This window comes from Mastigoproctus giganteus, chromosome 3, assembly GCF_048544385.1.
Source record: "Mastigoproctus giganteus isolate SK-2022 chromosome 3, ASM4854438v1, whole genome shotgun sequence".
In the NCBI taxonomy this organism is placed as follows: Eukaryota; Metazoa; Arthropoda; class Arachnida; order Uropygi; family Thelyphonidae; genus Mastigoproctus; species Mastigoproctus giganteus.
In genome coordinates, this window is record NC_143577.1 from 17,641,187 (window position 1) to 17,661,441 (window position 20,255).

General features: G+C 39.9%; 1 long non-coding RNA gene across 1 annotated transcript; it reads left to right on the forward strand.

The window, feature by feature from the left end:
- Positions 1-665: 665 nt before the first annotated feature.
- On the forward strand, positions 666-10,297 carry LOC150087755 (uncharacterized). Its single transcript, XR_016546760.1, has 3 exons — positions 666-784; positions 7,590-7,799; positions 9,949-10,297. It is a non-coding gene; the product is annotated as an uncharacterized LOC150087755 (long non-coding RNA).
- The last annotated feature ends 9,958 nt before the right edge of the window (positions 10,298-20,255 follow it).

Genomic DNA, 20,255 nt, shown 5'->3' on the forward strand with positions numbered 1-20,255 from the left:
ACTAGGCCGTGAAGTCGGTATCTCATGTCAGCAAACTGAATTCCGGAGAAGCTTGCATTGTTTATTTACTTTCTTTCTTGTAAAAATTGAGTTTTTCATCCCGGATCATATTACAGAATCATAGAAAACAAGTAATCTCGTATGTACACAATTAACGTATTTAATTTTTTATGGATACCTCATGGCCTTAGTTTAGTGGACGCATATTATTTTAAAACAACTCAACTAAATTATGATTGGTAATCTTCCTATCAATGGTTACAGTCCATAAGTATCAATGGACATGGAATGTAGGGAGTAGGGTTTCCCCGTGAGTACACGACAAAAAAAACCATAGAAACCAACTTACCAATCCGGAAAAAAAAAAAATCACCGACACATGACATACATCTATCGTTTCTAAATTTTTGTTGAAGTTCCTTCTTTTCCTGTAATAATACGAGGAAGTGTGTTCTGCATGGTATCAGAGTCTCTGTTAGTTTCTCTTTGTCCGATTACCCAGAGCCGCATTGCGTCGCTGAATGAAACTATAAAACACGCGATCCTTTCATTGGTATCTAGAGCCATGTTACATCACCGAATGAAAATAAAAACAAGCAATCCTTTCATTGGCTGATTTGATCCGGCGATACAACTCTTCCGCTTTCACTTTCACGTATTTCAACTGTCAAAAGAAAGCATTCAAAGTCCAATTCGTACAGCTGTTAGGTGTATAACTAACAGCGATTGTTGTTAGCAGTTATCTCTGATAAGATAAATTACAGCACCCTTAGCAATAGAAAAGGTAAGTCACATTTTATTTGAATGTTACATACATTATTTATGAATAATCCATAGTTTATAAAAAAAATTCTTAACTTTTCAATCTTATTTAGCACACTCTCGAATCTTCTTATTTTATTATTGTAAGCAATCAGCCTCCCCAGGATAACCTGTGGCCACGACCAATGCTCAAAAACAAGCTGGCAACGTGTACCTAGCAAGATACCTCAGTTTTCCTTAAAGCGCATTAGATAAAAGAATCAGGTGTTTTAATTACTTCGGTATATGTGATCAGGTGGCATCCGTAGCCGAGTGGTCAGAAGCTGAACTGCAGTAGTACACGCTCTTTGAGTAGATCGGGGTTCAAAGTACCTGACTGTTAAATACGGTCGATCTGGCAACCCGCACTGGACCAACGCGGCAGATTATGGTCATTATAATCAATGGGTGCTGCTCTTCGTGGACTAATGTTATTAGTGGAGTCCCACAGGGTTCGGTGTTGGGTCCACTGTTGTTTTGTATATTTATCAATGATATTGATGAAGGTATATCAGGCTTAATGTCGAAGTTTGCAGATGATACAAAGGTTGGCAGGGTTGTTAATGACAGTAATGGCAGTGTGCTACTGCAACAAGATCTAGATAATTTAGGCAGATGGGCTAAGAAGTGGCAATTAAAGTTTAACCTTGACAAATGCAAAGTACTGCATATGGTGTATAAGTAACCCCAGAGAAACGTACCAACTGTGTGGTACTACACTTAAGGTGGTAGAAAATGAAAAAGACCTGGGAGTAATTGTTCAGGCAGATATGAAGTTTTCTGAGCAATGCAGACAGGCTGACAGGGCAGGTCATGGGGTTTTGTCAATGATATATAGGAATTTTGCTAGCAGGGAAAAGGAGGTGATTATCCCTCTGTATAAGGCAATGGTCAGGCCACGCCTTGAGTACTGCGTACAGGTCTGGAGGCCTCATTTTAGGAAGGATGTAGATTTACTTGAGCGTGTACAGAGAAGGGCAACAAGATTGGTGAGGGGAATGAAGGGATCCTCTTATCAAGAGAGGCTTAAGTTCTGCAAATTGCAGTGGCTGGAGACTAGGCACCTGCGCGGTGATCTGATTGAGGTGTATAAGGCCTTGAATGGGTTCAGCACGCTGAATTCTGATGAGATCCTTCCACTTGTTCTGATTACGAACCTAAGGGGGCATAAATTCAAATTAAGAAAGGACAGATGTAGAATAGATGTGCGGAAATTTGCCTTTAGCCAGCGGGTGGTTAATTGCTGGAACAAACTTCCATCTGTCGTTGTGGAAGTTGATAGGTTGAATAAATTTAAGGAGGAACTGGACAGGCATTTGGAGGGAATGGTGTGATTTTTTTTTTTTTTTTTTTTTTTTTTGGCTGATGCTGCATAAGCTCATACACATGCTTTCTTGCATCACATGCCACTACTACTACTACTACTACTATTTCCCTCAACATGACTCTTGAGGAGGCTTCGCTGCTGCTAATTCAGCCACATTGTGAAAAAATAACCATAAAAATTCCTCACGTCATCAACGTGAGGAATTCGAACCCAGGTCTTTTCCACCCGGTGTGGGAGGACAGCAATCCTACCAACCTAACAGCAACGCTACCTACATGTTCAAGCCACTGACTGCTAAATACGGTCGATCTTCCAATCCTCTTTGGACCAGCGTGGCAGATCATAGTACATTTCCCTCAACATGAATCATTGAAGAGGCTTCTATTCTGCAGTTTACCTTTTATACATTATCAAATCCAGATGTTGGTATATTTTTTACCCTATTCCTTGATTCATTTAAGAGAAAAAAAGTTGAACGAAATGATATAAATGAGAGAGAAAATTTTAAAAACAAGGCGTCACTAGGAAGGAAATTTTTTATTAAATAAATCAATCTCTCAAATTTAAAATGGAAAATTATTTTTGACTTTTATATCCCTCATATGTTTAATTTACTTTAAAATATTTTGAAAAGTTGACTTTATTATTATTAATAGCCATTGGTGCAAGGAAGCCTGAGGCTTATGCTGCACAAGCCAAAAAAAATTTCCAAGTTACCCTGAGAGAGAGAGAGAGAGAGAGAGAGAGAGAGAGAGAGAGAGAGAAGTAGAAAGGAATCACCAAGAAAGAGAAGAATGATGATATCCAACTCAGGACCCTGGGTGTGCCAAGCCCATACTCACCAGATGCGAGCCCCTGGGGTTGAATAAGTCTGCGAACTGCTTGAGTTCTGTTCGTCGATTTTCTGTTCACTGGACGAAAAATCTGATTTTCCTGGAGAAAAAAGCCATGCTACCCTCGCCTGAGACTGATTAACTTAACCATGTTGTGAAAAAGACTAATAAAACTTCATCATGTCATTGACGGGATTCGAACTCAGCTGATTTGGGGAGGACGGTGATTATACCATCTGTGCTACCCACGACGGTCTGTTTTGTGTGATCCCTCGCCTGCCTAATCTATTGAAGTTATCAACAAATTTTAAAGTAAGTTTTGTGCATTGTAAAAATATTTTGAAATTTAGATACATGTTATTGTGCCCTCGGGGGGGGGGGAGAACAATCGGTAGAATCGGGTGGTGAAAAGACCTGTGATTGAGTCCCGTCGATGACGAGAGGAATTTTTATGGGCCTTTTTCGTAACGTGGCTGAGTTAGTCGGTTTCAGGAGAGAGTAGCATGGTTTTTTTCTCCTGGCAACTCCAGTTTTTTGTCCATCAAACAGAAAACTGACTACAGAACACAGCAATTTACAGATAGTATAGATGGAACAATATGGCCTTAGTCGCTGCTGCTGCTCCTAAAAGCACACGACAACAAAAACGTTATTTTCGAACATGTTGTCCCTTGTTCCACAGGGGTTCGTTTGCTGGACATCATTCTTCAAATGGAGATTAAGGCAATCAACTCTTACTATTATTCATCATTCAATGTGTACAATAAGGTTTCCGGGCAAGTTCAATCACTAATATTGATGTTCCAGAAAACGCCTGTGTTTTATATGATCGACTAGTGGTTTATATATTAGGACAACAATCTCGTGTTCTCAAGATCTATTCTGAAACGTGGAGAATAGATTCGCAACATCAAAATCGGCGTTGTGTTTATTCACTCTGAAATCCTCCCATAAGTTAGACCTCAGAATGCCGCAGAACTATGGCTCTTTTACTATAACTCGTGCTGTGGGTAACATGTAGCAAGAGAATGGCTAAGAGGCAAGGATGATTAAACAAAACATGGTTTATTAACTCTAGCATACAAACAGGTGTAAAATAAAATGGTTATATACTTTTATATAATTATATAACAGTTCTATCTATTATCAAAAGGATAAAACGATATAAGGCTAATGATACATGTGTACAAACTTGTCTGCGTTCTTCATGTAATCTTCAATTGGCACTGCTACCCGTACTCTCTGAAGCCAACAATCATCCTCCAGTTCGAGTATCTGGGTGTATGTGTAAGTGTACTATACAGGTTTAACAGTCATAACTGATGGTATTCCATTAATACAAATGGATCTTGTTAATCTTAAACGCTAATTTCTAAGTGTTGTAAAATAGATGCTACCTTAACGAGTGTTCCTATGAGGAGGGTTGTTTGTCAGTGGACTCTATTAAATAAAGAGTTATGTATTGACGTCCGACACTTTCATTCTATTAACTATCGTGTTACAAATATAGGGTGAAACTTACCAGAATAAACTTTGCAATGTTCAAGAATAGACGTCTAGGAACAGGAGCCAGCAGCAAAAGGTTCTCAAGACGTTTTTACGAAATAGCCTCAAGAAAAAGAAGTGCTTCGCTCAGGACAAGACTCTCTTCGTCTTTCTCTCTCTCTCTCTCTCTCTCTCTCTCTCTCTCTCTCTCTCTCTCTCTCTCTCTCTCTCTCTCTCTCTCTCTCTCTCTGGGTTTCTCTCTGTATCTTTCCCCCTTCTCTGTCTGTCTTCCTGATCTTTTCGTTCTGTCCGTTTCTCATCGTCCGTCCTCTCTTTGGCTCCGATCTCCATATATATATATGTTCCCCCTTTTAGAGTTTCCAATGCTTCTACCGTTTTATAAATATTATATCCACGATGTTCGTCCGATCCGATCGAGTAACGATCTCTTGCTGTGAATCAGTCGGACTCTTGCTGTGAAAAAGTCAACTGATTCACATCAACGATCTCTTGCTGTGAATCAGTTGACTTTTTTAAGTCAAAGTTGTGTGAATGCGGAGAGATGGACAAAATCAGTCACCGTGCAGTCATCCAGTATCCTGGAAAAAAGGGACCAATGTGAAAGGCAATTTATGAATACATGGTTACATTTTTAGGGGAGCATGCCCCTTCGTATTTCATGGTGAAGAAGTGGCTGCAGAATTTAAAAGAGAGGGAGAGCCTGGATGATACTCACGATGTAGTATGTCTAGCAACGTCCATCACTCTAGAAGTTGTTGGGAGTGCGCATAATTGTGCGCACGAGTGATCAATGAGTGGCACTTCAGTACATTGCCAGGGTATTGGACATCTCACCTAAATATGTGTACCACATAATAACAGAGGTTCTCAATATGGAAAAGGTGCCAGAATGGGTCCCACAGTTGTTTAGAGCAGATCAAAAACGCATGAGATTTGTCCAGTGAATATTTGCATCGTCTTCAAGAGATCTAGCAAATTTCCTTGCAAAGCTTGTGGCCAATTATGAGTCGTGAGTCCATCGCTTTCGCCAAGAGACAAGCAGTGAAAATACAGTTCTTCTCCCTCTCCAAAGAAAGCTAAGTCGATCCCTTCTGCTGGCAAGCTGATGGCATTTGGTAAAGGAGTCTTGTTCCACCAAAAAAATTATGATATTAGGGACTCCGTAAATGATTACATCTACCCATTTATTTATTTTGTCTGTAAATCGCGTGTCGATTTGCCTGTTTCTGGACAAACAACCTGTTTCCGGGGAGTCATGTTCCACCAGCACAACCTGGCTGCTCAAAAGTCTATCGTTGTCATGACTGCACTTTAAAATCTTGGACCATCCCTCATATTCTTCAGATCTAGCACCATCACACATTCACCTATTTCCTAATTTGAAAAAATATCCGGTTGACATGCATATTCTCACCGATAGTGACGTCATTGCTGCAGTGGAAGCATTCCAGGAGGCCCAAGAGAAAACATTGTTCGCAGCTGGAATCAACGCATTGCAGCATCTGTACAAAAATGTATTAAAACCGAAGGGGACTATGTTGAAAAGTAACAACTTACTAAAATCTTCAATTAAACTCTTCATACTCAGGCTACGAACTTATGAAACGCCCCTATTATGTGGAAAATTTGGTAGTAATCGGCATTTATCTTGTCAGTTAATGCGAAAACATACAAGACTGGACAGTGGAATATCATGTGGTCTCACGAGTTCCAATTTACTTTTTTTTTGCTCCAATCATAGGGTGAAAGTGCAACGTGAGCCTCATGACACCATGCATCCAGACTATCTTATGTACACTACTGAGGCGGCTGGCAGGCAGTGGTATCATATAATGGGGTATGTTCTATTGGTACGGATTAGGTCCGCTCGTACCGTTAGAAGGTCGTGTTACCTCAGTGAATTTCTTTCTATGGTATCGGACCAACTTTACCCTTAAATGTTTGTTTCACTTTTACGCCTATTGCGATAACAATGCCAACTGAAGTTTAACATTGACAAATGCAAAGTACTGCATATGGGTAGCAGTAACCCCAGAGAAATGTACCAACTGGGTGGTGTTACACTCAGGGTAGTGGAGAATGAAAAAGACCTGGGGGTAATTGTGCAGTCAGATATGAAGTTTTCTGAGCAGTGCAGCAGGCTGCCAGAGTAGGTCATCGGGTCTTATCAATAATATACAGGAATTTTGCGAGCAGGGATAAGGAGGTGACTATCCCATTGTATAAGGCAATGGTAGACCACACCTTGAGTACTGCGTGCAGGTCCAGAACCTGCATTTTAGGAAGGATATAGAGTTGCTAGAACGAGTACAAAGAAGGGCAACAAGATTGATGAGGGGAACAAAGGGGTGCTCTTATGAAGAAAGTCTTAAATTCTGCAAATTGCAGCTTCTAGAGACAAGGCACCTGCGAAACGATCTGATTGAGGTGTATAAGGTCATGAATGGATTGAGCAGGCTCAATGCTGATGGGATTCTTCCACTTGCTCAGATTAAAAACCTGAGGGGGGCATAGATTAAAACTAAGGAAAAACAGTCGTAGAATAGATGTGCGGAAGTTTGCCTTTAGCCAGTGGGCAGTTGATTGTTGGAACAAATTTCCATCTGTTGTTTTGGAAGTTGATAGCTTAAATAAATTCAAGGGAGAACTAGACAAACATTTGGAATGAATGGACCCAGTGAAATGGGAAGGTTTGTTTTTTTTTAAGCTGATGCTGTATAAGCTTGCTTTCTTGCATCATGTACCTCCACTAATGCTAATGTTGGAAAAGGTAGTTCGGCTTCGCAGTTCTCCACCGACCACAATACAACAGGTGACAAATATCCTGATAGAAGAATGGTCAAATCTGGAGCTAGACTACCTCAGACACCTCGTGGAATCCCTGCCACGAATAGTACGTGCTAAATTCGGGAAAAAGGTGGCCCTACTAGATATTTAATGAAGGTTTCTTATTTTTATAGTCAATGGCTGTAGAAGCCTCGGACTTCTCATAGTTATATAATGCAATAATCGTTATAAATAAACTTGAATATATCTTTTTTGCAATGCAATGATAAATACTAATTACACTATGTCATGGTCGTAATATATAATCAAATATGTTTATTTTATATTTACGTTAGATTCCATAAAAATTCACAATGGATTTTTTAAAAGCAATAGTAGATTCTGGCCAACAAATAGGTCCACAAACATTTGTTCCTGACAGGGAAAACCGCTTCTCCAACATCGAAGACCAGAACCATCGCCAGGACAAACAAGCGGAGATCAATTGGATAGACAAAGAAAGTGATAAAGACGTCGAATCCAATGGTAATGGTAAACATTCAACGGTACGTTACTATCATGCAACTTGTTTAAAATGAAATATATTACAAAGATTTTTCAATAAAAACTGATTCGTGTCGTGACAGTTCTCCTCAAGTTGATAAGGGAAAGTATTTATGTAAGTTTATTCCTACATTTTAATAAATCTGGTAAGCCATTTTGACAGGGTCACTCATGAGCTAGATTTAGGGAATAATTTTGACATTGTTTATTTAGATTTCAGCAAAATTTTTGACTCAGTCCCACATGAGCGGTTACTTTATAAGCTGGAACAGGTTGGAATCACGGGGAAAATCCTTAGATGGATAGCACGATGGCTTCAGGGCAGGAGGCAGAGGGTTGTGATAAATGGTTATGCTTCAGATTGGGATAATGCAACTAAAGCTAGTAGTGGAGGAAAGGGACTTGAGTATTACAATACGGTCAGATATGAAGTTCTCCGAGTATTGTAGACTGGTTGCAAGGAGGGCCCCATGGTGTCCTATCGATGCTTTATCGAACATTTACTAGTAGAGATATGCACGTCATAATCCCTTTATATAAGGCTATTGTTAGACCAAACACACTTGGAACACTGTGTTCAAGTATGGAGACCGCACCTAAAAAAAGACATGGAGCTTCTTCAAAGGATCCAAAGACGGGTAACTCGCCTGGTGAGATCGGCAAAAGGACGTATTTATGAGGAAAGACAATATGTGGGGGTTGCACAACTTGGAAACTAGACACCTTAGAGGAAACTTGATTGAGATGTCTAAAGCTTTGAGAGGCAAAATTAAATGAATGAGGACGAAATTTTCATGGTTATAAATGATTCTAGAACTAAGGGACATAAATTCAAGTTACAGGGGGAGATGTTTAGACTGGATTGAAGAAAGTTTTATTTTAGCCAGCGAGTTATAAATTACTGGAATAAGTTACGTGCATGGGTGGTAGAGGCTGACAGTTTGGGTAAATTCAAAGGTAAGCTTGATAGTTACCTACGGGAGGAGGGGAATGAATAGGTTGTCTATTTCCTTTCACTTTATTAATTATTTATTTCATTTAATTTTTTTATGATAAGTTTACTCGTTTTTTTTTATTATTATTATTATTATTTTTTTTTTTTTGGCTGGTACAGCATAAGCCTTAGGCTTTCTTGCACCATACGGCCATTGCTAATACTAACACGTTGACTTAGTTTATAGCAAGCCTGGTTTCTTTCGTTTGCTCTTTGTTACGGTTTTGTGTGTCTAATTTTTCATACGGTATTTTAAACAGACCATGTGCTCAAAACTGAAGTGCAGTGAGTTCGTTTTTAACTACCGAACTGCAAGAACCAATAGTGTGGTGCCACACTCAAGGTAGCAGAGAACGGAAAAGACTTGCAGTAATTGTGCAGTCAGACATGAAGTCTGACTGAGGATTGCAACCGGCTGCCTAACAGCTCATAAACAGGCATAAGGAAGCAGAAGTTCAAATTTAAGATGGATGATTTCGCGCTCTACCAGTCTGATGGCCATTCCTGGGTGTGGCGAATGCCAGTGGAACAGTTCCTTCCTGACTGTATCCTCCCAACAATTAAGTTTGGTGGAAGCAGTGTCATGGTATGGGGCTCCTTTCATGGTTTGGCTTGGGCCCATTAGTCGTTATCGACAAAACCATTAATAGTGCAATACCAGGACAGCCTAGACAATTATGCACTTGCAACATTATGGAAATACTTCGGGAACGGCCTACACCTGTATCAGCAAGACAACGCGGATTGGCCAGCACAGAGTGCTGATCTGAACCCTATCGAGCATCTTTGGAATGTATTGGATCTTCGGGTAAGTGCACGTCGAGAACACAAAAAAAACAAGGTCGAACTGGTGTCTGCGTTAAAGGCCGAGTGGAGGAACATATCACCTGATATTTATAAAAAGCCGGTTGAGAGTATGCCACGAAGATTGAAGGCCGTCATAAAAGCAAAAGGTTTCAGCACAAAATATTAAATGACACAATAAAAGCTCTTTTTTTAATCTAAAGGCAGGTGTCCGGATATTAATGGTAGGGCAGTGTAGATTTGTAAACAGAAAAATTTTCGGGTTTTACTATTATGGTGAATCTCGTAGAGGTTAAGTTAATTTGTATTTTTCGTCTGTACTAATTCAATTTAACTACTGTTTACCTTTCTAGGGCTGCTGCATACTTTGATGCTATTAGAGTAGATCGTTTTAAATATTTTTGTGAACTTGAAGATTACAGGCATCATTAATATTCATAGAGAAATATGTTGGATTGTATCATTCTAAGAAGATATCACGAAGACTTGTCATGGATTTGGTTTTCACCATTAAACCAATTTACCAAACTGTCACCAAATGTACTTAGTTGATGTCTGTCGATGTATAAACTATAAGAGGGAGAAAATCAACAGGCGGCTCAAGGTCACTCATTCGGCTCCCCACAATGTACTAATGCCATGCTAGAAAAAGCCCATCGAATGATCCTGAGCCGCCTTATATTCTCCCTGCTGTAATTTTGTACCTCCTTGTATAATCTCTTTTTATAATAAATTGATTATGTACTGAAATCTGATCATTTATTGCTATTCGAACTACAAACAAAACATAACTCCATTTATTGGCATACAAATTTATAACCTATTCGTCCTCTCCATAAAATGAATAAAATTTCTCTCAGGAGCCCAATTAACACTTCTTTACAATTACCTTCACTGCTGAGGAACCTTTTCGGCCCAGGATTTTCACAAATAAAATATAATACTGAAAACAAGGAAAATGCATGAGTAGTCTCCGGGTTCCTGTCACACCAGAACAAGAAAAGAAATTTCAAGGGATTTCTGTCTTCCATTAATCGACTGTCTAAAATTTTCAACATACGGATTGTGGGCATAATGTTGACCCGTGATTGGTCCTCTCATCAATTCTAACACAAATCCATTCTGTCTTCAATTTTAACACCTACCCATCCTATCTCCAGTTCTAACACCAATCCATCCTGTCGCCAATTCTAATACCAAAATAAGCATGGTACACTTACTTTATAAAAATTGCAGATTCTTCAATTTTGATTTTGGGTTGTAAAATTTCCACAGTGTAGTAGACGAAATGAGGATGGTTGACACACAGACAACGCGACATTATTTGAAAAAGTCGCATTCAGATATCAATAATAAATTAACAATATAAGTGCCTTCAACAGTTCTTAAGGTCATTACTAGAAAATATAATTATATATAATGGATTTATTTATGTCAAAAAAAAGCAAAAAGCAGCAATATTTATGCGCGAACTAAATATAAAAACTCATGAAAATCCATCCACGAAAATCAAATTATTCTATACGAACGCACAGGCAAAGCAATAAATAAATTTTCTGTTTATACTCCGGGACGACCAAACGAGTTCACGAGATAGACAGAATACAAGGAACAGCACCGTATTCAGCAGTCACGGGCTTGAACCCCGGTCACTCAAGGCACGTGTACTTATGCACCTGCGCGCCTGACCACTAGGCTACGGCGTCCTATTATTAATTTCCAGATTTCTATTGGTCCAATTTTAACAGTTTGAAAATCCATCAGCTGTGAGTGGAATTATTACATACGAACGGAGAAAAAAAATTAATTAGATTAATATTAATATTAGCAATTAATAGTAATAATTATTACCGGATTGCTATAGGTATAGTTATTATATTATTATTATTATGAGTCCGATTTTAATTAAATTTGGAGTGGTTAGACAAATCTTTTTAAAAAGTCCAAATACAAAATTTCATGAAATTCCATCCACTAGGTGTCGAGTTATTACATGCGGACGGACGGTCAGACAAAGAGATGTACATATGTATGACCATTAGCTGAGAGGAAACGTCACTGCTCATCACGCACAACAACCCCAGTTCACGCCCTAACCCCCAAAATAAAAAAAAATAATCTAAAAATTAAATTCTGAAATTACATCTATGGAGAGAAAAACAAACATCATAAAAATAAACAATTTTTTCCTGACCCCCTCAGGCAATTGTCAAGTCAAACGCGTGTACTGAAAAGCATTTCGTTTAAAAGGTATCCCGATACTACTTACATACACTATACTGACTTTTCTTTCTGACAACTCCATGCCAAATAATCACTTGGAGCGAGATCTGGATGGACAGAGCACAAGTGTTTTAATTGTTCGAATTTTAGCTACTGCAACGCTGGGTCAGGGGCACATTGTCATGTAGAATAACAATGCACCGATGACCCAACTTTCATCGTCTATTTGACGAATTGCAGCTTTTACCTTTGCATAAGGCTGGCATAATATTCCCCTGTCAATTAATGAAAACACAATCCTCGTGTGTCTCAGAAAACTCAGGCCGTAACTTTTCCAGCGGATGGTTGGATTTGAAACTTTTCGAAGTTCAGATCCTTTGTGCTTCTCCTGCATGCTTGCTAATTTGAATTCGGAATCATAAAATTGTAGCCAAGTTTCATTACCAGTCACCAAACCAGATAAAACTCTATCTGGAACAGCAAGAATTAATTTTAAATTCTCTTTTTGATGAATCCATCTTCTGATGTTTTTGTATGTCACTAACGGAATGGTTTCTGAATACCATCTTACACAATTTAATTCTTCTGTTTTCAAAAACTTTGCTTCAACGATGGCAATTGTTTTAGATGGCTGAAAAGACCTAGGATCGTCCTCAGCTGACACGCGTCCTCTTTTGAACTCTACCGACTATCTTACAACAGTAGCATAACTGAGTGATACTTCTCCAAACACTCTAGACATTCTTTCATGCATTTCTTTAGCATTTCTGCCCTTTTTGGTCAAAAAATTCGAATACTGAAAGATGCTGGATATGAATTGTCATGGAGAAGCAAAATCCGATGACTCAACTTTCTTCTTTCACCGACTAACATAAAAAATTAAATTTTAGAAACTGCATTAGATGTTGACGTACAATTTTTTTATGTTATTTTATATGAGATCAGTGGCGTAGCTAGGGATCAGCAGGTGAGTTAGGCAATTGGCGCCTTTTTTGTGAATGTACCTGCTGACAAAACATCCTGGCTACGCCACTGCATGACATTAACTATTAAAATAACGTATTCAGTAATTTATTTATACATTTTATAATTTTTTATTTATTTATCATATACTTGGATTTCAGGAAAGTTTTGATACATTCGATAAAAGACTGCTGTACAAATTGGAGCAGTGTGGCATTAAGGGAGAGTTACTGCTATGGATAAAGGGATGGTTGAGTGGAAGAAAAAAAGAGTGGTTAATAATGGACACTGCTCTTCATGGTTAATAATGGACACTGCTCTTCATGATTATTAATGAACACTGCTCTTAATGTTATTAGTGGAGTCAGTCAGGGTTCAGTGCTGAGCACCCATTGTTGTTTTCTATTGATATTCAAATGATACAAAGGGAGACAGGCTGGTTAATGGCAGTAATCAAGGTACTGCAACAAAATCTGGAAAAATTAGGCAGATGGGCTGTGAAATGGCAGTTGAAGTTTGTCATTGACATATGCAAGGTACTGCATATGGCAAGCAATAATCCCAGTTAAGGTACCAGCTGTTTGGTCCTCACTCAAGGTAGAGAAAAATGAAAAAGATCTGGGAGTAATTCTGCAGTCAGGTACAACATTCTCTGAGAAGTGCATAGAGAGACTGCTACGACAGCTTTTTGGTGTTTGTCCATGATGTACAGTAATTCTGCTAGCAGGAATAAGGAGGTGATTGTACCATTGCATAAGACAATGGTCAGGCCATTATCTTGAGTACTGCGTACTGGCCCGGAGGCCTCATTTTAGGAAGGATGTCGAGCTGCTGGAACGAGTACAGCGCAGGACAACAATATTGGTGAGGGGGAAAATGTGGTGCTTAAAGAAGGACTTCAGTTCTGCAAGCTGCTGCGTCTGCAAAAACAACCTGGGTGATCTTTGTTAAGGAAACTGGGAATTCCAACCCCTGGGGTTTAGTATATAAAATCACAAGAGATAAAACCTTCATCCCTGAAATTTTCAACACTGTACAGGCTAACTCCCAGGAAACCTCCAACTGCTATGATTCAGCCAACCTAATCCTTGACAGGTTGTTTCCTCCAGACGATGTACCTGAGGATCTCTCAGAGCATACAGCAATCAGAAGAGCAAATCGAAACTACGCCACAGAAAGCACAACGGATCCTTTCACCCTGGAAGAGCTGAATGCAGTATTACAGAAAATAAACCCTAACAAATGCCCTGTGCCTAGACCTGATAGAGTATACCTTCATCTTTCGTCTGTTTAAACTAAGGTCGCTATACCTCCTCCTGTTGTACAATAAATGCCTCCAGGTAAGTTTCTTCCCAAGGCCTGGAAAACTGCTCTTCTGTGCCTGATAAAGAAATCACACAAGCCACCTTCAGATCCTCACTCCTTCCGTCCCATTGCACTCTTGGCATATCTCGGGAAAATTCTCGAGCGTCTTATGGTCCTAAGAGTCTCGGTGCTTTTCCAGTCGAGAAATCTAATCTCTCCACATCAACATGGCTTCACACCAGGACGCTCCTCTGAAGAGGCTCTTTTTGACCTGGTGTTATATAAAGAAAACTCCGAGGCCAAGTTTGAATTGGCAATCTTTGTCGATTTTGAGGGAGCGTTCGACAGTGTCTGGTGGGACAGCGCTTTGGAGCGCCCCCGGTCTGCCTCCTGTTCCCATTAATTACATAAACTTTTCCTTAGCTACTTCTCCGAAAGAACTGTTATCCTAAAATCTAAGTATCAACATGTCCTCAGGACTGTCTCTCGGGGATGCCCCCAGGGGTCGGTTATGGGGCCTGTGATGTGGAATATGGTTCTACAGAATTGGCGCTCCCATTCTTTTGAGAACACCAAAGTTGTTGCCTTTGCCGATGACCTTACAATCATTGTGTCTGGAAAATCTAGGAGTGCCATTGAACATAACGCCAATCTGGTCCTGCCTGATCTCTCCTCCTGGGCAGCATTGAACAAAGTCCACATTAACCCAAGTAAAACCAAAATGATGCTCTTTAAGCACAAGCTAGACCTCAGGCGTCCACCACAGGTTAAAATCTCTGGAATCTGGCTACCCATAGTTACTGAAGCTACCATTCGTGGAGTGGTAATTAACCACAAACTGAGCTTCCTGCCAAACCTCACCCATCTCAGATCAAAAGTCAAGAATAATGGCTCCATTATTCGTATCTCCAAGAACGACTGGGGCCTTTCCAAGAGGACGCTTCGTCTCTACTATAAAGCAGTCTTCCTGCCAATTGTCACATATGCAGCCGGTGCCTGGTTTCACCGAGTTGGCTTGGTCAAGGTGAGAGACAGATTGAGTTCCATCCAACGTACAATGCTACTGGCTACCCTTAGAGTTTGCAGAACAGTTTCTACAGCAGCCATCCAGGTCATAGCTGGAACTCTTCCTCTAGATTTGTATGCTGCTTACAGAGGACTAGTATTTAGAATTAAAAACAACATCCCCACTAAGTTCCTTGACATTGAGCTTGATCTTGACACCGACCCAAAAGCTGAGAAAGCCAGATGCTACAACGAGTTAGTGAACATCTGGCAGACCCGCTGGGGTACATCCCAGGTCGGAGTGATTACTAGAAGATTCCTTCCTGATGTAACCTTTACATCCTCTAATTTGGTCCAATCCTGGCTTTCCCTCACCATCGAGACTTCCTTCCTAATTACTGGACATGGCTCTCTTAATGAAAAAGTGCACCAACTAGGCCTCTGCACGACTGACCTGCTACTGTGGAGCCAAGGAAAACTGGAGGCACCTCCTTTTCGACTATATTCTGTACGAAGACTTGAGACAAGGTTTAGGCCTCCGTAGCCGAGTGGTCAGTAGCGGGAGTGCAGTAGCACACGCTCTTTGAGTAAACCGGGGTTCAAGCCCCTGACTGCTGAATACGGTCGATCTGCCAACCCGCACTGGACCAGCGTGGCAGATTATGGTCCATTTCCCTCAGCATGAATTGTTGAGGAGGCTTCCATCCTGCAGTGGGTTGATAATGGCTGCACTTTTTTTTTTTTTTTTTTTTTTAGTGAACACCATCCCAATATCGGAAAACCAATTTAGACCAGTTACTCCAAACCCGTGAACGTTTATTTGCTCTTCACAACTTTGCTATGGAAGTCTTTGCTCGAAGGAGGAGATCATATAGAGTAGTCATCACCCCTGGTATTGGGCCTGAAGTGGATTAGACAATGGGTTTTTTTTTCTTCTCCTCCTTTGGAGTCAGCCACTCCACACTTACTTTTATTTATTATATATATATATATATATTTATTTATTTATTTTTAATTATTATTTTTATTTTTTTTCTCCAAATTTATTTTATTTTATTTTTTAATTTTTTTATTTATTTTTATTTATCTATTCATTTATTATTATTTTTATTTTTTATTATTATTATTTTATTTATTTTCCCCCCCATAACCTGCACCACGGGTGGGTTTTTTTATTTATTTGTTATTTTATTTTATTTTTTATTTATTTTTTTTAATTTATTTTATTTTATTTTATTTTATTTATTTATTTTTTTTTTTTTTGTCTGCCCCTCTGGAATGGGCACCCAGAGAATCCTGACCTACCTGTTGGCAACATCATGTGGGTCAGAGTCTCTTTTGAGACAGTACGTGCCTTGCTGGGACTGGCCCACCTTCCCGTGGCGTGGACGAGTACCCAGAATCATCTCTCCAGGGTGATTGATGCTTCTGGGTAGCAAAGTGGCCAGACACAACAACAGAACACACACAAACCTACGTCACACACATATGTGGCCCATTTGTAGTGATACTGTTCTTCACAGAGATACGAGGCGAAGTTGAACAGATGTTCTAGGTGCCGCCCTTTACAAAAACACATGTCCACATAAGCACCTGCGAGGTGATCTGATTGAGGTGTTTAAGATCTTGAATGGATTCAGTAAGCTCAATGCGGATGGGATTCTTTCTTTTGCTCAGATTACGCACAAAAAAGGGAATTAGTTCAAATCGAGGAAGGATTGTTGAGTGACAAATGTGAGGAAATTTTCCTTTAGACAGCGAGTGGTTTATTGTAGAAACAAACCATCATCTGTTTTCAATGTCGGTTGTTGTAGTAGGGTTTTAGTAGCATCAACGATATACTGCTCCGTGCATATTCTCTATGAAATGCTTGTGTTTCAGGGAGAAAATCAGATAAGAGTTCCAGGGAGAAAAACCATGATACCTTCGCCTGAGACCGACTAATTGAGCCACGTTGTGAAAAACTCCCATACAAATTCTTCCCATCATCGACAGACTCGAGATCAGGTCTTTTCGAACCGATATGTAGAGGACGGACGGCGATTGTACTAACTATGCACGAGGGATGAATGTCGGTAGTTGGAATAAATGCAAGGAAGAACTATACAAACAATTCGAGGGAATAGGCAAATGATGTGGGAAGTTTTTTTTTTTTTTTTTTTTGCTGTGCTTTTCAAGCTTGTTTTCTTGTATCATTTGCCACTACTAATGTTAATACTAATATTAATATCCTGTTCTCAGAACTTATTGACCACCACCTCATGCATAACGAAACATCACTTAGGAATTTTACTAAGCATCACTTAGGAATTTTACTTTTCTAACCGCAATGGTATGTTACATTTTCGCGATGGTATGTTACATTAATGTCTAGCATCACAAATAGAAATATAAACAAAAGATATGTATTAATAGTTAAGTTGCTCTCAAAATATTCCATAATGAGCATTTGCAACCAACGTACAACAGTTTTGCTAAACACGACAATTATGGCTGAAATGTTATCAGAAGCCCCCTGTTTGCTTCAGTTTATCATTTTAAATCGAAAAGAAAATGAAAAGTTTACCAGGTGCAAACTAATATTTAGTTGAACCGCCTCTGGCCCTGATGACAGCAGAACACCGTCGAGGCACTGACAAGATCAATTTCTGAAGATAATCAACTGATATTCGTGGTTCCAAACACCAATTATGGCTTCCTGAAGTTAACAAAGGGTCTTTGGTTTCTTTCTGGCAACTGCAGATTCCATACGATGCCAACAGTTCTCTATAGGATTCAGATCCGAGCTGTTTCCTGGCCAGCTAAAAGTTGCAATGGACCGTTCTTCCAACCATTTTTTCACCTGTAACAAATGTAAACACATTACTGTCAAACTTTTAATGCAGAAATGAAGCTAAAGTAACTACAGAAGTGTCTACTTACACTTTTCGCCCGACAACAAGGAGCAGAGTCGTCCTGAAAGATGCAGTTACTTGGCAGGTTGAAATGGTCTCTAATGGTCGGCAGCAATTTGCCTTCCAATATAGCCAGGTATCCATTGGAATTTACGGAACCTTTTATAAACTGCAGGTGACCTACTCCGTGATATGAAATGCAGCCCCATATCATTTGGGGTGCTGGTAGGGAATTTCACTGTAGACACCATACAGTCTGGTTGGCATTCTTCACATCTGAGGCGCCTCCGTAGCCAGGTGGGCAGGAGTGGCAGTGCGTAGCACATGCTTCTTGATTAGACCGGGGTTCGAGCCCGTGACCACCGAATACGGAGGATGCGGAAAGGTCAGGAAATGACCACCGCATATCCCCAGAGCAATATGGCCTTAGTTACTAATGCTCCTAAAAACCTTTAAAATATCACCACACCTGCGGCGAATCGTTTGTCTCTCATCAGAGCCATGCAGGTTTAATTTCTTCTCATCCGAGAAAATAACTGACTTTCACTGCTCGGGGGTCCATTTGACGTACTTTTTTGAAATAATAATAAATAAATATATTATTTATTTATTTATTATTATTTTAATATTTATTTATTTATTATTTTTTTTTTTTTTTTGTCTGGCTCCCGGGTCTCGGCAGCCTGGGAGAGGGATTGCTGGCACCCACCAGCCTTGCATTACTGCTGTTGGGTGCGAGATTATACTGCCGCATTTCACTGACGTATTTATTAGACCCAGGCCTGGCTTTACGTGCCAGAGATGAGCGCCGGGTTGCATTTACCCTCGTGGTGGCTGCCCCCGGTGGAAAAGTAACCTATACACTACACAACACCTACACATACACATTTAAACTGTTCGCGTCAGAATACTGGGTGTCTTTGGCAACAGGGTACACTGGCGGAAATCGACGTACGCCTGGGAGCCACCTAGCGACATGAACACAATACAAAAAATTTGACATGCTTTTTACACCAGATTAATCGGGTCTTTTCCATTTTTATGTGAGGAGGGGCTTCTTAGGACGACGGGCTACAAGTCCATTTTTGAAGAGGCGTCTTCTGACTGTTACTGCACTTGCTACCACTCCTATATGTTCTTCCCATTCTCTTTTCAGCTCAGACGAAGCTTTACTGTTTTTAAGGCATAAGCGCTTCAAAACGGGGCCCTTTTTTGGCGTAGAGACTCGTTTGCGCCCGGTTTCTTTTTTTTTTCCAATCAGCTGAACCAGTATTCTTGAGTTTGGAAAGAAATCTATTCACTGTCGACTGATTACAAGACACTCTATAAGCAATATGATGGGAAGAACATCCTTCCACACATAAAGCAACCATAGCACTCTTTCTTCGTGGTGTCAACTGCACGTAACTCTCCATTCTGACACAAGCAAGAAATGACTGCAACTCTTGCAGAGCGTGCTTATATAGCTCAAAGTAAAGCTGATGCAAAATTACGTCATCACCTACGCGTGTCAGGCTTATCTGATGCAATCTGTAAGAAATATTGCCATATACTTACGCTATTCGGACGACAATTACAATTTTAAGGGAGCGATGCACTTTCTTTGAACACCAGTGTAAAATTACAATAAAATATGTCTGTTCTCTTATCCTGAAGAGCAGGGTCGTTCCTAGGGTATGTAGCGCCAGGTGCCAATCGCAATTTGGCGACCGGGTGCCAATTTAAATTTGGCGCTCCCTTTAAAATTTTCATTTTCTTCATATGTGTATGTAAGTTTCAGCTTTTCAGGCGCCCCTTGAATGTTGGCACTCGGATGCAGTGCATACCTTGCTCCCTGAGGCGGCCAGCCCCAGAAATCCGAATGGAAAATTTCGTAAAATTTTCCATTTCGATTTCTGGCCTCGGGTATGTGCGCTTTAGGTCCGAAAATTACTGACACTCGAGAAAAAAAAAAAAAAAAAAACACCGTTAGGTATTACTTTCGATTGGAATTTTAAGCAGAGCAACGAGAAAATTAAATTTTTAAAAAATTAAAATGTACAGTATAATAATGAAAGCATTCGTGACAAATCTTGGTAAATCCGAAGTGGAACTTGCTCTTATTTCCTTTCGCTGATTGCCTGCCAACATTTAAAACTTAATTATATGAGCCGGTCATCATGACAGTCCCCTCCCCCTACCGCTCTCTTCTTCTCCTTCTTATTTCCTTGTTTAAAATAGTGTATGCGTTCTGCAGCCTTTACAAGTTCCCTGTCTGACTACTGCTTTCC